Consider the following 5,635-nt stretch of genomic DNA (forward strand, 5'->3'; position numbering starts at 1 on the left):
TTTATAATTTAGTAAAGGCATAAATAAAAGATTTAGTGATTTAGAACTTAAATGGAAAAGCAGTTATATCTAAATAGATAGCTCATTAGTATTCCAGTTCTAGGTGCAAAGCTCAATAAACGATAAAGAAAAACAGAAGCTATGATTGTAAAACAGAAGCTATGGTGAGATTTGGGTTGGAAGGGAAGTAGAGGGCGTTTTCATTTCATGTGTGATGATATGGTTATGAATTCATGAAATTCATGTACGATGACATTGTTGATATTTCCATGATCCCTTCTTCTTGTTTTCCTTTTCTTTGGTTGTGGATCACAGGATTTTTAGGAATGTATTTTAAGTTTTCTCTGCTGAGTTGTTAAGCTCACCCTATCATTAATATTTTCAGGATTTCGGAGATGATCTGGTGAAAGATATGCATCCATGGACATAGGCGTAGTTAGGATTTCATTCTTGTTTAAAGCTATGCAATCATAGCCATGGTTATAACGACCCGGATTTCTCAACCCAGTGCGTTAGTGATGAACCGGAAATTGACCCGATAACAGACCCGAAATGCGGAAGTGAAAGAAGCCAAATGACCTCAAGAGATGTACGTCATCCCTAAGGCCCCAAAATGACTCTCCATGAAGTCACAGAACTCAAATGAGCCAAGCAAATGAAGCAAGAATGCCTAACTCGAAAAGAGATGAACTAAGGGCAAAATGGTCATTTCTTACTGAAAAGGGTGCCACCGTGCACACCATTGGAAGGACAACGAAAAATGAACAAAATTAGACTCAAGAATCGTCTGATTCTGAGTCCGGGCAGAAAAGATATGAAATTCCAACACCCGATGCGAAAGTTATGAAGTAATGACTTAACATTTTCTAATATTTTCATAATAAACTTTGAAAACAAAAGTGCATAGAAAACGAGATACATGTCATTGGCCTCCGGCCTCATCTCATACATGTTAAATACATTGAAAAGAGTGCACTTACGTACACTTTACATATACGAATCAACGAATACAAGTTTAAACAAATAAGGCTACAAAGAGGCATCTTATGCTAACACTTGCATAAAATAGAAACTTAGAAACTGTAAGCCATCCAAGGAGCAATGGAATCTTCAAATCCTGAATCCTGTACCTGAAATATGCCCCAGTATCGTAGGGGTGAGTAACATAAAGCTACTCGTAGGAGATGAGCATGCATCGACCTAGCATCTTACAATTTTATCACCTTATGGTGAAACATGTTAAAGGGGCTCATGCCATCTAACGTCTATGTCAAGATGAGACCCAGGGAGCATCCTAAGCTACCTAGATCATTTATATCATAATCACATTGTTCATACAGTTCAAACAACATGGAAACATGTTATACAAGGCAACATGATATAGATTCTTAAAGTCTTCAACTTGAAATCTAAAATACGAAAACAACAAGTGTGGGTCATGCCACCTAACGTCTATGTTCAAAATGAATCTATAAGGTCAATTCTAAACTACATTTGAATATCAAAACACAAATTATGATATCAATGCAATTTAACCAACAATGGAACTTCTAATACAACGCATGAAGCATACTTTCACAAACCTACATCTTAAGCTCAAAATAGGAAATCAAATAAGGAACAACAAGTTACGATATCATCTAGTTATCAACTTGAAATGAAATACGAAATCAAACAAAGTGGATACTCGGACGTCACGCCAGATCAGACCAACAACATAGTTACTTTAGGGTTACTAGCCCATGGGTAACCTCCCTATGTGCACACTAGACTATATAGAGGGACAATCCCCCGTACTAGAACCAAGTCCTAGCCATAGCCAAACAACGACATCCCCAAGTTTCCAAAATCAACAAATTGTGCAACAACGTATATATATCAACATGTATATACAAGATATCAACTATTTACCAAGCACAATCCAAATTTTGGAAACTTATACAATACATGCTCAAAATTCACAACTACTCTGGCATGTAAGATGTCAAATATAAAGTGTGCAATTCCTTACACATAGCAACAATATATTCAATAAGGAAAAACATATTCTCATGAATATAAAAGTAATAACTATGTTATCCAATGCTCAAAAGTAATCAAGTGAACATATATCAAATCCAAATCCATGATTTAAATATAGAAACAATTTCCAAAATGCAATTAAATCCATGGAGTAATAAAGTAGAATTTAATTAAACATAAATAGTTAATTTCTCTAAATTCCAAGTTAATCCAAATAACCTCAATTTAATATATATTGAAAGACATGTCATGGTCATCATATATATAACATCAAATGACAAGTTAAGTGATTAAAACACTTAAAACAAAATTAATCAAGCTAATTAATTAATTTCTTCTAAATTTTTAAGCAATTCCAAATGCCCTCAATTTAATCTATGTTAGAGAACATGCCAAGGCCTATTTAAATACCACATTACAACTTGATTTAATGCTTGATACAACCATGTGAATTAAACTTTCACTAAAGATAAATATTAAATAAAAGTTGTAATTCTTAATCAAATGATCCAAATTTAATATATGTTAACCAACATATCTAAGCATAATTTTCTACCATGTTACAATTCAAATCAAATTTATACATCATCATAAATTTTAAATCTTATACAAAGAAATAAAAATTACTTACTTTCTAAATTTGATACAAGGCATACATATATGTTGTATAATCATGGCAAACACACAATACAACACACAAATAATCCTAAAACATTCCCTACCTCAATTGGAATGAAAATCCCAATTACCACCGAAATGAAATCGCCCCAAATTTTCAGTCCGCAAAACAGATTTTTCAGCTTGCTACCTTCAACTTGTAAAATTCATAAAAAATTCAATTCTAACCCAAATTGAATGAATCCAAAGCCCAATGAAACCTTAAACATTGTAATTTAATAATATCAATTTAGTGTAACAAAATATTTTCCCAATTGAAACAGTTTTTCCCCACAACTTTGAAACAATTTCTGCCCAGAAAACACATTTTCAGCCTGTAGCTTCCAACTTTGAAAATTCATGAAAAATTCATTTGACATCCAAATTGGGCAAACCTAATTTATTTTGGAAGTAAACATATGAGAGTGTAAAACTGAAAATTTAAACCATGATCCAATGTCAAAAGGTTAGTGAAATAAATCATCTAAAAATATGTTTTCCAGCTGTAATAAAAACATGGACAGTAGATAGTTTTGGGTTTTTAAAAAAATTTAGAAATGCTCTAAAATTGTAAAAAAATTCTGAGTAATGTAAAACCTATGGGGGAAGTTCCAGTAAAAATTTCAAGGCAATTGAAGTACCACACCTCCATATAAAAAATTTATTTCCGGACTGAAAAGGAAAAGCTTCAAATTTCCAGTAACTAGCTTGCAACTTCAAAAATTCATAACTAATTCATTTTAAATCCAAATTACATGAAACCAAAACTAAATGAAAGCTAATTGAGTATATTTTCATATTCTATATTTAATTTGACAAGATTAATTTCAAGTTAAAACAGTTTAAGGGCAAAATACAAGTCCTTCTCTTCCATGCATATAAAACACTCAATAATGACATAAAAATACTTCAAAATAATAGATCAATACCTCACTAGAGAATTGAATCTCTAGATACCAAAGCAAAACTAGGAGTTAGGTTAGATCCTTCAAGGGTTCTGAAGAGGAGGATGAGGGGAACAAAAAGTATTCCAAGTTCAAAGTTTTAAGGTGAGTGAAAGGGCACCAAAAATGAAGTCAAAGTTACTAGTCAAGCTTTTCTCCAATGGTGGCTTCCTTAGGGTTCTTGAGAGGAAAGTGATGAATGAATTAAAATGTGTAAACCCTAAGCTAAATTAGTGGGCTTCTCCACTCACTAGGTGCTCTTGCACTATCTCTCTCACACACACTAATGCAAGACTAAATGTGAGTCCTACACTTGTCATGAATCCAAGTAAGCTTCCAAGATTAAATATTAACCCTACACTTGTCAACCATCCATGCCAACAAGTGCACCAATCCTAGGACAACAAGTGGGTGAATCCTCACCCTCCAAATGTCATCATCCAATGCATTAAAGTGTTTCCACACAAATGTCAACAAGTGGACTAATGAGAGTGTGACACTTGTCACACTTTTCAAAAATTGCAAAAAGGTCCTTTTTAAAAATATCTTCCAAATTTAATTGTAAAATGGTCCCTAAGACGAAAAATAATTACTATACTTAATTACCCAAAACCCCTCAAGTTATGGATAATTGCAAAAAGTTTTGTTTTCATGGCTTTTACAAAGAAAGTAAGCATTTAATATGCATTTCTACAAAAGTAAAAATGTAGATGTCATGGAATTTAAATATCATGAACGTATGCAAAACCGGAATCAAATCCGAGCACAAAAAATGAGGTTATGCAAGTAAAAGTGAAAAACGAAAAGAGGACGAAATAAGGAAAAGATGAAAAATGAATAGTGTCAAAAAACAAAAAAATGTGGAAATGACTCGATTCTCAAAGGAAGTTGTCAATCCAAAGGAAAGAGTCTCGGAAACCATTTCTGAGCACTCGAGATGACACTAAGAGGCGGGAAATCGAACCCGAAAAGGAAAAGATAATGAAAAAAAAATTTATTCGCAAAATTTGAAGAAAAAGGGAAAATGAAGAAAATGACCGGGTCATTACAATGGTGGCCTTATTCTTTGTCTTTGGATTCTTTAAACTTTTATATAAAAAAAGATTTGTATGATTAGAACTTCAAACAATATATAAACGGCATGATTGGTGGATGTATATATGTTATTTCTGCATATTTTGATATTTATGGACTTATATTTTCATGATCTATGAGTTTGGGAAGCATATGGATGGATTGGGAAGTGATCCATTCGATCACATTGGTTTTGGTCATGATCGAAACGATTAGATAGGGTCATCTTAACGTTTAGATCAAATATGGGAACCATATGTGCGCACAAATAATCTTACAACTTGACTCCCTCACTGGAATGACCATCTAAACGATATGATGGACCATTTGTGCACATAGATGGCCCAATATTCGTTTTTCGACCCTAGCTTTATGTATAATTACCTATTTACCCCCAAATTTCAATTAAAGTACATAATGACCCTAGAAAATGACAGTTTTACCCTTGAAGAAATTAAAAGCTATAATTTAACGTAATAAATGACTATTTTACCCCTTTTGGGTTCTAAGGCATTATTTAACCATATAAAGTGATCATTATACCCCTATAGACTCTAGAACCATTAAAGTGGAGTGAAATCACCATAGTACCCTTGTGTGTCCTCTAGTTTGGGTAAAGACCTGGTTAGTGATCCGGATTCTCGGATTTGGATCGGTACATTTGATGCCCAATGAGCTGTCTATTATAGTCTTGTAATCATATTACTTTTTTCAAGAACTTGTAATACATGGTTGCAAATGTTCTTTAAGCCTTGTGTAATAATGTCGTTGTGTATAGACAAAAAGTTGTCTATTATAATCAACTTTTTTAAAGCATGTAATATATGGTTGCAATTATTTTTTGTTGGAATTTGTATGCCGTGGCATAAAAAATTCTTACTTGGATTGTATACACATTGTTACTTATCTGAAACCAAATTTATGTATTATATAATTGG

General features: G+C 32.8%; 1 long non-coding RNA gene across 1 annotated transcript; it reads right to left on the bottom strand.

Annotated features, from left to right (window-relative positions):
• Positions 1-841: 841 nt before the first annotated feature.
• LOC132267382 (uncharacterized) lies at positions 842-3,837 on the bottom strand. Its single transcript, XR_009469004.1, has 2 exons — positions 2,745-3,837; positions 842-1,130 (listed from the first exon to the last, which is right to left on the bottom strand). It is a non-coding gene; the product is annotated as an uncharacterized LOC132267382 (long non-coding RNA).
• Positions 3,838-5,635: the final 1,798 nt, after the last annotated feature.

Source organism: Cornus florida, unplaced genomic scaffold (assembly GCF_030987335.1).
Source record: "Cornus florida cultivar Cherokee Brave unplaced genomic scaffold, ASM3098733v1 CherokeeBrave_3.0.0_Hap2_Chr07, whole genome shotgun sequence".
Lineage (NCBI taxonomy): Eukaryota > Viridiplantae > Streptophyta > Magnoliopsida > Cornales > Cornaceae > Cornus > Cornus florida.